This window comes from Saccoglossus kowalevskii, chromosome 5 (assembly GCF_978046115.1).
Source record: "Saccoglossus kowalevskii chromosome 5, keSacKowa6.1, whole genome shotgun sequence".
NCBI lineage: Eukaryota > Metazoa > Hemichordata > Enteropneusta > Harrimaniidae > Saccoglossus > Saccoglossus kowalevskii.
The window spans coordinates 1,273,881-1,287,907 of record NC_140645.1 but is presented as its reverse complement, the minus strand read 5'-3'; the positions used below and the strand labels follow the sequence as shown (position 1 = coordinate 1,287,907).

Genomic DNA, 14,027 nt, shown 5'->3' with positions numbered 1-14,027 from the left:
GATTCATCACACTGACAACTTATCAAACCCATGATTCATCACACTGACAACTTATCAAACCCATGTTTCATCACACTGACAACTTATCAAACCCATGATTCATCACACTGACAACTTATCAAACCCATGTTTCATCACACTGACAACTTATCAAACCCATGTTTCATCACACTGACAACTTATCAAACCCATGTTTCATCACACTGACAACTTATCAAACCCATGTTTCATCACACTGACAACTTATCAAACCCATGATTCATCACACTGACAACTTATCAGACCTGTGTTTCATCACACTGACAACTTATCAAACCCATGTTTCATCACACTGACAACTTATCAAACCCATGTTTCATCACACTGACAACTTATCAAACCCATGATTCATCACACTGACAACTTATCAAACCCATGTTCCATCACACTGACAACTTATCAAACCCATGATTCATCACACTGACAACTTATCAAACCCATGTTTCATCACACTTACAACTTATCAAACCCATGATTCATCACACTGACAACTTATCAAACCCATGTTTCATCACACTGACAACTTATCAAACCCATGTTTCATCACACTGACAACTTATCAAACCCATGTTTCATCACACTGACAACTTATCAAACCCATGATTCATCACACTGACAACTTATCAAACCCATGTTCCATTACACTGACAACTTATCAAACCCATGATTCATCACACTGACAACTTATCAAACCCATGATTCATCACACTGACAACTTATCAAACCCATGATTCATCACACTGACAACTTATCAAACCCATGATTCATCACACTGACAACTTATCAAACCCATGATTCATCACACTGACAACTTATCAAACCCATGTTTCATCACACTGACAACTTATCAAACTCATGTTTCATCACACTGACAACTTATCAAACCCATGTTTCATCACACTGACAACTTATCAAACCCATGTTTCATCACACTGACAACTTATCAAACCCATGTTTCATCACACTGACAACTTATCAAACCCATGTTTCATCACACTGACAACTTATCAGACCTGTGTTTCATCACACTGACAACTTATCAAACCCATGTTTCATCACACTGACAACTTATCAAACCCATGATTCATCACACTGACAACTTATCAAACCCATGATTCATCACACTGACAACTTATCAAACCCATGATTCATCACACTCACAACTTATCAAACCCATGTTTCATCACACTGACAACTTATCAAACTCATGTTTCATCACACTGACAACTTATCAAACTCATGTTTCATCACACTGACAACTTATCAAACCCATGATTCATCACACTGACAACTGATCAAACCCATTATTCATCACACTGACAACTTATCAAACCCATGTTTCATCACACTGACAACTTATCAAACCCATGTTTCATCACACTGACAACTTATCAAACCCGTGATTCATCACACTGACAACTTATCAAACCCATGTTTCATCACGCTGACAACTTATCAAACCCATGATTCATCACACTGACAACTTATCAAACCCATGTTTCATCACACTGACAACTTATCAAACCTATGATTCACCACACTGACAACTTATCAAACCCATATTTCATCACACTGACAACTTATCAAACCCATGATTCATCACACTGACAACTTATCAAACCCATGATTCATCACACTGACAACTTATCAAACCCATGTTTCATCACACTGATAACTTATCAAACTCATGTTTCATCACACTGACAACTTATCAAACTCATGTTTCATCACACTGACAACTTATCAAACCCATGATTCATCACACTGACAACTGATCAAACCCATTATTCATCACACTGACAACTTATTAAACCCATGTTTCATCACACTGACAACTTATCAAACCCATGTTTCATCACGCTGACAACTTTCAAACCCATGTTTCATCACACTGACAACTTATCAAACCCATGTTTCATCACACTGACAACTTATCAAACCCATGTTTCATCACACTGACAACTTATCAAACTCATGTTTCATCACACTGACAACTTATCAAACCCATGATTCATCACACTGACAACTGATCAAACCCATTATTCATCACACTGACAACTTATCAAACCCATGTTTCATCACACTGACAACTTATCAAACCCATGTTTCATCACACTGACAACTTATCAAACCCGTGATTCATCACACTGACAACTTATCAAACCCATGTTTCATCACACTGACAACTTATCAAACCCATATTTCATCACACTGACAACTTATCAAACCCATGATTCATCACACTGACAACTTATCAAACTCATGTTTCATCACACTGACAACTTATCAAACCCATGATCCATCACACTGACAACTTATCAAACCCATGTTTCATCACACTGACAACTTATCAAACCCATGATCCATCACACTGACAACTTATCAAACCCATGTTCCATCACACTGACAACTTATCAAACCCATATTTCATCACACTGACAACTTATCAAACCCCTGATTTATCACACTGACAACTTATCAGACCTGTGTTTCATCACACTGACAACTTATCAAACCCATGATTTATCACACTGACAACTTATCAGACCTGTGTTTCATCACACTGACAACTTATCAAACCCATGTTTCATCACACTGACAATTTATCAAACCCATGTTTCATCACACTGACAACTTATCAAACCTATGATTCATCACACTGACAACTTATCAGACCTGTGTTTCATTACGCTGACAACTTATCAAACCCATGTTTCATCACACTGACAACTTATCAAACTCATGTTTCATCACACTGACAACTTATCAAACCCATGATTCATCACACTGACAACTGATCAAACCCATTATTCATCACACTGACAACTTATCAAACCCATGTTTCATCACACTTACAACTTATCAAACCCATGATTCATCACACTAACAACTTATCAAACCCATGTTTCATCACACTGACAACTTATCAAACCCATGTTTCATCACACTGACAACTTATCAAACTCGTGATTCATCACACTGACAACTTATCAAACCCATGTTTCATCACGCTGACAACTTTCAAACCCATGATTCATCACACTGACAACTTATCAAACCCATGTTTCATCACACTGACAACTTATCAAACCCATGATTCATCACACTGACAACTTATCAAACCCATGTTTCATCACACCGACAACTTATCAAACCCATGATTCATCACACAGACAACTTATCAAACCCATGATTCATCACACTGACAACTTATCAAACCCATGATTCATCACACTGACAACTTATCAAACCCATGTTTCATCACACTGACAACTTATCAAACTCATGTTTCATCACACTGACAACTTATCAAACTCATGTTTCATCACACTGACAACTTATCAAACCCATGATTCATCACACTGACAACTGATCAAACCTATTATTCATCACACTGACAACTTATCAAACCCATGTTTCATCACACTGACAACTTATCCAACCCATGTTTCATCACACTGACAACTTATCAAACCCGTGATTCATCACACTGACAACTTACCAAACCCATGTTTCATCACGCTGACAACTTATCAAACCCATGATTCATCACACTGACAACTCATCAAACCCATGTTTCATCACACTGACAACTTATCAAACCCATGATCCATCACACTGACAACTTATCAAACCCATGATTCATCACACTCACAACTTATCAAACCCATGTTTCATCACACTGACAACTTATCAAACTCATGTTTCATCACACTGACAACTTATCAAACTCATGTTTCATCACACTGACAACTTATCAAACCCATGATTCATCACACTGACAACTGATCAAACCCATTATTCATCACACTGACAGCTTATCAAACCCATGTTTCATCACACTGACAACTTATCAAACCCATGTTTCATCACACTGACAACTTATCAAACCCGTGATTCATCACACTGACAACTTATCAAACCCATGTTTCATCACGCTGATAACTTATCAAACCCATGTTTCATCACACTGACAACTTATCAAACCTATGATTCACCACACTGACAACATATCAAACCCATATTTCATCACACTGACAACTTATCAAACCCATGTTTCATCACACTGACAACTTATCAAACCCGTGATTCATCACACTGACAACTTATCAAACCCATGTTTCATCACGCTGACAACTTATCAAACCCATGTTTCATCACACTGACAACTTATCAAACCTATGATTCACCACACTGACAACTTATCAAACCCATATTTCATCACACTGACAACTTATCAAACCCATGATTCATCACACTGCCAACTTGTCAAACCCATGATTCATCACACTGACAACTTATCAAACCCATGATTCATCACACTGCCAACTTATCAAACCCATGATTCATCACACTGACAACTTATCAAACCCATGTTTCATCACGCTGACAACTTATCAAACCCATGATTCATCACACTGACAACTGATCAAACCCATTATTCATCACACTGACAACTTATCAAACCCATGTTTCATCACACTGACAACTTATCCAACCCATGTTTCATCACACTGACAACTTATCAAACCCGTGATTCATCACACTGACAACTTATCAAACCCATGTTTCATCACGCTGACAACTTATCAAACCCATGATTCATCACACTGACAACTTATCAAACCCATGATTCATCACACTGACAACTTATCAAACCCATATTTCATCACACTGACAACTTATCAAACCCATGTTTCATCACACTGACAACTTATCAAACCTATGATTCATCACACTGACAACTTATCAGACCTGTGATTCATCACGCTGACAACTTATCAAACCCATGTTTCATCACACTGACAACTTATCAAACCCATGATTCATCACACTGACAACTTATCAGACCTGTGTTTCATCACACTGACAACTTATCAAACCCATATTTCATCACACTGACAACTTATCAAACCCGTGATTCATTACACTGACAACTTATCAAACCCATGTTTCATCATACTGACAACTTATCAAACCCATGATTCATCACACTGACAACTTATCAAACCCATGTTTCATCACGCTGACAACTTATCAAACCCATGATTCATCACACTGACAACTGATCAAACCCATTATTCATCACACTGACAACTTATCAAACCCATGTTTCATCACACTGACAACTTATCAAACCCATGTTTCATCACACTGACAACTTATCAAACCCGTGATTCATCACACTGACAACTTATCAAACCCATGTTTCATCACACTGACAACTTATCAAACCCATGTTTCATCACACTGACAACTTATCAAACCCATGATTCATCACACTGACAACTTATCAAACTCATGTTTCATCGCACTGACAACTTATCAAACCCATGATCCATCACACTGACAACTTATCAAACCCATGTTTCATCACACTGACAACTTATCAAACCCATGATCCATCACACTGACAACTTATCAAACCCATGTTCCATCACACTGACAACTTATCAAACCCATATTTCATCACACTGACAACTTATCAAACCCCTGATTTATCACACTGACAACTTATCAGACCTGTGTTTCATCACACTGACAACTTATCAAACCCATGATTCATCACACTGACAACTTATCAAACCCATGATTTATCACACTGACAACTTATCAGACCTGTGTTTCATCACACTGACAACTTATCAAACCCATGATCCATCACACTGACAACTTATCAAACCCATGATTCATCACACTCACAACTTATCAAACCCATGTTTCATCACACTGACAACTTATCAAACTCATGTTTCATCACACTGACAACTTATCAAACTCATGTTTCATCACACTGACAACTTATCAAACCCATGATTCATCACACTGACAACTGATCAAACCCATTATTCATCACACTGACAACTTATCAAACCCATGTTTCATCACACTGACAACTTATCAAACCCATGTTTCATCACGCTGACAACTTATCAAACCCATGTTTCATCACACTGACAACTTATCAAACCTATGATTCACCACACTGACAACTTATCAAACCCATATTTCATCACACTGACAACTTATCAAACCCATGTTTCATCACACTGACAACTTATCAAACCCGTGATTCATCACACTGACAACTTATCAAACCCATGTTTCATCACGCTGACAACTTATCAAACCCATGTTTCATCACACTGACAACTTATCAAACCTATGATTCACCACACTGACAACTTATCAAACCCATATTTCATCACACTGACAACTTGTCAAACCCATGATTCATCACACTGACAACTTATCAAACCCATGATTCATCACACTGCCAACTTATCAAACCCATGATTCATCACACTGACAACTTATCAAACCCATGTTTCATCACGCTGACAACTTATCAAACCCATGATTCATCACACTGACAACTGATCAAACCCATTATTCATCACACTGACAACTTATCAAACCCATGTTTCATCACACTGACAACTTATCAAACCCATGTTTCATCACACTGACAACTTATCAAACCCGTGATTCATCACACTGACAACTTATCAAACCCATGTTTCATCACACTGACAACTTATCAAACCCATGTTTCATCACACTGACAACTTATCAAACCCATGATTCATCACACTGACAACTTATCAAACTCATGTTTCATCGCACTGACAACTTATCAAACCCATGATCCATCACACTGACAACTTATCAAACCCATGATTCATCACACTGACAACTTATCAGACCTGTGTTTCATCACACTGACAACTTATCAAACCCATATTTCATCACACTGACAACTTATCAAACCCGTGATTCATTACACTGACAACTTATCAAACCCATGTTTCATCACACTGACAACTTATCAAACCCATGATTCATCACACTGACAACTTATCAAACCCATGTTTCATCACGCTGACAACTTATCAAACCCATGATTCATCACACTGACAACTGATCAAACCCATTATTCATCACACTGACAACTTATCAAACCCATGTTTCATCACACTGACAACTTATCAAACCCATGTTTCATCACACTGACAACTTATCAAACCCGTGATTCATCACACTGACAACTTATCAAACCCATGTTTCATCACACTGACAACTTATCAAACCCATGTTTCATCACACTGACAACTTATCAAACCCATGATTCATCACACTGACAACTTATCAAACTCATGTTTCATCGCACTGACAACTTATCAAACCCATGATCCATCACACTGACAACTTATCAAACCCATGTTTCATCACACTGACAACTTATCAAACCCATGATCCATCACACTGACAACTTATCAAACCCATGTTCCATCACACTGACAACTTATCAAACCCATATTTCATCACACTGACAACTTATCAAACCCCTGATTTATCACACTGACAACTTATCAGACCTGTGTTTCATCACACTGACAACTTATCAAACCCATGATTTATCACACTGACAACTTATCAGACCTGTGTTTCATCACACTGACAACTTATCAAACCCATGATCCATCACACTGACAACTTATCAAACCCATGATTCATCACACTCACAACTTATCAAACCCATGTTTCATCACACTGACAACTTATCAAACTCATGTTTCATCACACTGACAACTTATCAAACTCATGTTTCATCACACTGACAACTTATCAAACCCATGATTCATCACACTGACAACTGATCAAACCCATTATTCATCACACTGACAACTTATCAAACCCATGTTTCATCACACTGACAACTTATCAAACCCATGTTTCATCACGCTGACAACTTATCAAACCCATGTTTCATCACACTGACAACTTATCAAACCTATGATTCACCACACTGACAACTTATCAAACCCATATTTCATCACACTGACAACTTATCAAACCCATGTTTCATCACACTGACAACTTATCAAACCCATGTTTCATCACACTGACAACTTATCAAACCCGTGATTCATCACACTGACAACTTATCAAACCCATGTTTCATCACGCTGACAACTTATCAAACCCATGTTTCATCACACTGACAACTTATCAAACCTATGATTCACCACACTGACAACTTATCAAACCCATATTTCATCACACTGACAACTTGTCAAACCCATGATTCATCACACTGACAACTTATCAAACCCATGATTCATCACACTGCCAACTTATCAAACCCATGATTCATCACACTGACAACTTATCAAACCCATGTTTCATCACGCTGACAACTTATCAAACCCATGATTCATCACACTGACAACTGATCAAACCCATTATTCATCACACTGACAACTTATCAAACCCATGTTTCATCACACTGACAACTTATCAAACCCATGTTTCATCACACTGACAACTTATCAAACCCGTGATTCATCACACTGACAACTTATCAAACCCATGTTTCATCACACTGACAACTTATCAAACCCATGTTTCATCACACTGACAACTTATCAAACCCATGATTCATCACACTGACAACTTATCAAACTCATGTTTCATCGCACTGACAACTTATCAAACCCATGATCCATCACACTGACAACTTATCAAACCCATGTTTCATCACACTGACAACTTATCAAACCCATGATCCATCACACTGACAACTTATCAAACCCATGTTCCATCACACTGACAACTTATCAAACCCATATTTCATCACACTGACAACTTATCAAACCCCTGATTTATCACACTGACAACTTATCAGACCTGTGTTTCATCACACTGACAACTTATCAAACCCATGATTTATCACACTGACAACTTATCAGACCTGTGTTTCATCACACTGACAACTTATCAAACCCATGATCCATCACACTGACAACTTATCAAACCCATGATTCATCACACTCACAACTTATCAAACCCATGTTTCATCACACTGACAACTTATCAAACTCATGTTTCATCACACTGACAACTTATCAAACTCATGTTTCATCACACTGACAACTTATCAAACCCATGATTCATCACACTGACAACTGGTCAAACCCATTATTCATCACACTGACAACTTATCAAACCCATGTTTCATCACACTGACAACTTATCAAACCCATGTTTCATCACGCTGACAACTTATCAAACCCATGTTTCATCACACTGACAACTTATCAAACCTATGATTCACCACACTGACAACTTATCAAACCCATATTTCATCACACTGACAACTTATCAAACCCATGTTTCATCACACTGACAACTTATCAAACCCGTGATTCATCACACTGACAACTTATCAAACCCATGTTTCATCACGCTGACAACTTATCAAACCCATGTTTCATCACACTGACAACTTATCAAACCTATGATTCACCACACTGACAACTTATCAAACCCATATTTCATCACACTGACAACTTGTCAAACCCATGATTCATCACACTGACAACTTATCAAACCCATGATTCATCACACTGCCAACTTATCAAACCCATGTTTCATCACACTGACAACTTATCAAACTCATGTTTCATCACACTGACAACTTATCAAACTCATGTTTCATCACACTGACAACTTATCAAACCCATGATTCATCACACTGACAACTGATCAAACCCATTATTCATCACACTGACAACTTATCAAACCCATGTTTCATCACACTGACAACTTATCCAACCCATGTTTCATCACACTGACAACTTATCAAACCCGTGATTCATCACACTGACAACTTATCAAACCCATGTTTCATCACGCTGACAACTTATCAAACCCATGATTCATCACACTGACAACTTATCAAACCCATGATTCATCACACTGACAACTTATCAAACCCATATTTCATCACACTGACAACTTATCAAACCCATGTTTCATCACACTGACAACTTATCAAACCTATGATTCATCACACTGACAACTTATCAGACCTGTGATTCATCACGCTGACAACTTATCAAACCCATGTTTCATCACACTGACAACTTATCAAACCCATGATTCATCACACTGACAACTTATCAGACCTGTGTTTCATCACACTGACAACTTATCCAACCCATGTTCCATCACACTGACAACTTATCAAACCCATGATTCATCACACAGACATCTTATCAAACCCATGATTCATCACACTGACAACTTATCAAACCCATGATTCATCACACTGACAACTTATCAAACCCATGTTTCATCACACTGACAACTGATCAAACTCATGTTTCATCACACTGACAACTTATCAAACTCATGTTTCATCACACTGACAACATATCAAACCCATGTTTCATCACACTGACAACTTATCAAACCCGTGATTCATCACACTGACAACTTATCAAACCCATGTTTCATCACGCTGACAACTTATCAAACCCATGTTTCATCACACTGACAACTTATCAAACCTATGATTCACCACACTGACAACTTATCAAACCCATATTTCATCACACTGACAACTTATCAAACCCATGTTTCATCACACTGACAACTTATCAAACCCGTGATTCATCACACGGACAACTTATCAAACCCATGTTTCATCACGCTGACAACTTATCAAACCCATGTTTCATCACACTGACAACTTATCAAACCTATGATTCACCACACTGACAACTTATCAAACCCATATTTCATCACACTGACAACTTGTCAAACCCATGATTCATCACACTGACAACTTATCAAACCCATGATTCATCACACTGACAACTTATCAGACCTGTGTTTCATCACACTGACAACTTATCAAACCCATGTTTCATCACGCTGACAACTTATCAAACCCATGATTCATCACACTGACAACTTATCAAACCCATGATTCATCACACTGACAACTTATCAAACCCATGTTCCATCACACTGACAACTTATTAAACCCATGATTCATCACACTGACAACTTATCAAACCCATGTTTCATCACACTTACAACTTATCAAACCCATGATTCATCACACTGACAACTTATCAAACCCATGTTTCATCACACTGACAACTTATCAAACCCATGATTCATCACACTGACAACTTATCAAACCCATGTTTCATCACACTTACAACTTATCAAACCCATGATTCATCACACTGACAACTTATCAAACCCATGTTCCATCACACTGACAACTTATCAAACCCATATTTCATCACACTGACAACTTATCAAACCCCTGATTTATCACACTGACAACTTATCAGACCTGTGTTTCATCACACTGACAACTTATCAAACCCATGATTTATCACACTGACAACTTATCAGACCTGTGTTTCATCACACTGACAACTTATCAAACCCATGATCCATCACACTGACAACTTATCAAACCCATGATTCATCACACTCACAACTTATCAAACCCATGTTTCATCACACTGACAACTTATCAAACTCATGTTTCATCACACTGACAACTTATCAAACTCATGTTTCATCACACTGACAACTTATCAAACCCATGATTCATCACACTGACAACTGATCAAACCCATTATTCATCACACTGACAACTTATCAAACCCATGTTTCATCACACTGACAACTTATCAAACCCATGTTTCATCACACTGACAACTTATCAAACCCGTGAATCATCACACTGACAACTTATCAAACCCATGTTTCATCACGCTGACAACTTATCAAACCCATGTTTCATCACACTGACAACTTATCAAACCTATGATTCACCACACTGACAACTTATCAAACCCATATTTCATCACACTGACAACTTATCAAACCCATGTTTCATCACACTGACAACTTATCAAACCCGTGATTCATCACACTGACAACTTATCAAACCCATGTTTCATCACGCTGACAACTTATCAAACCCATGTTTCATCACACTGACAACTTATCAAACCTATGATTCACCACACTGCCAACTTATCAAACCCATATTTCATCACACTGACAACTTGTCAAACCCATGATTCATCACACTGACAACTTATCAAACCCATGATTCATCACACTGACAACTTATCAAACCCATGTTTCATCACACTGACAACTTATCAAACTCATGTTTCATCACACTGACAACTTATCAAACTCATGTTTCATCACACTGACAATTTATCAAACCCATGATTCATCACACTGACAACTGATCAAACCCATTATTCATCACACTGACAACTTATCAAACCCATGTTTCATCACACTGACAACTTATCCAACCCATGTTTCATCACACTGACAACTTATCAAACCCGTGATTCATCACACTGACAACTTATCAAACCCATGTTTCATCACGCTGACAACTTATCAAACCCATGATTCATCACACTGACAACTTATCAAACCCATGATTCATCACACTGACAACTTATCAAACCCATATTTCATCACACTGACAACTTATCAAACCCATGTTTCATCACACTGACAACTTATCAAACCTATGATTCATCACACTGACAACTTATCAGACCTGTGATTCATCACGCTGACAACTTATCAAACCCATGTTTCATCACACTGACAACTTATCAAACCCATGTTTCATCACGCTGACAACTTATCAAACCCATGTTTCATCACACTGACAACTTATCAAACCTATGATTCACCACACTGACAACTTATCAAACCCATATTTCATCACACTGACAACTTGTCAAACCCATGATTCATCACACTGACAACTTATCAAACCCATGATTCATCACACTGCCAACTTATCAAACCCATGTTTCATCACACTGACAACTTATCAAACTCATGTTTCATCACACTGACAACTGATCAAACTCATGTTTCATCACACTGACAACTTATCAAACCCATGATTCATCACACTGACAACTGATCAAACCCATTATTCATCACACTGACAACTTATCAAACCCATGTTTCATCACACTGACAACTTATCCAACCCATGTTTCATCACACTGACAACTTATCAAACCCGTGATTCATCACACTGACAACTTATCAAACCCATGTTTCATCACGCTGACAACTTATCAAACCCATGATTCATCACACTGACAACTTATCAAACCCATGATTCATCACACTGACAACTTATCAAACCCATATTTCATCACACTGACAACTTATCAAACCCATGTTTCATCACACTGACAACTTATCAGACCTGTGATTCATCACGCTGACAACTTATCAAACCCATGTTTCATCACACTGACAACTTATCAAACCCATGATTCATCACACTGACAACTTATCAGACCTGTGTTTCATCACACTGACAACTTATCCAACCTATATTTCATCACACTGACAACTTATCAAACCCGTGATTCATTACACTGACAACTTATCAAACCCATGTTTCATCACACTGACAACTTTCAAACCCATGATTCATCACACTGACAACTGATCAAACCCATTATTCATCACACTGACAACTTATCAAACCCATGTTTCATCACACTGACAACTTATCAAACTCATGTTTCATCACACTGACAACTTATCAAACTCATGTTTCATCACACTGACAACTTATCAAACCCATGTTTCATCACACTGACAACTTATCAAACCCAAGATTCATCACACTGTCAACTTATCAGACCTGTGTTTCATCACACTGACAACTTATCAAACCCATGTTTCATCACACTGACAACTTATCAAACCCATGATTCATCACACTGACAACTTATCAAACCCATGATTCATCACACTGACAACTTATCAAACCCATGTTTCATCACACTGACAACTTATCAAACCCATGTTTCATCACACTGACAACTTATCAAACCCATGATTCATCACACTGACAACTTATCAGACCTGTGTTTCATCACACTGACAACTTATCAAACCCATGTTTCATCACACTGACAACTTATCAAACCCATGATTCATCACACTGACAACTTATCAAACCCATGTTTCATCACACTTACAACTTATCAAACCCATGATTCATCACACTGACAACTTATCAAACCCATGTTTCATCACACTGACAACTTATCAAACCCATGTTTCATCACACTGACAACTTATCAAACCCGTGATTCATCACACTG

General features: G+C 37.8%; 1 protein-coding gene across 1 annotated transcript in view; it reads right to left on the bottom strand.

Moving 5' to 3' along the window:
• The window catches only part of LOC144360400 (activating signal cointegrator 1 complex subunit 2-like), a 275,599-nt gene that overhangs the window by 5,254 nt on the left and 256,318 nt on the right, over nucleotides 1-14,027 (bottom strand). The gene's annotated exons all lie outside the window — the stretch shown is intronic.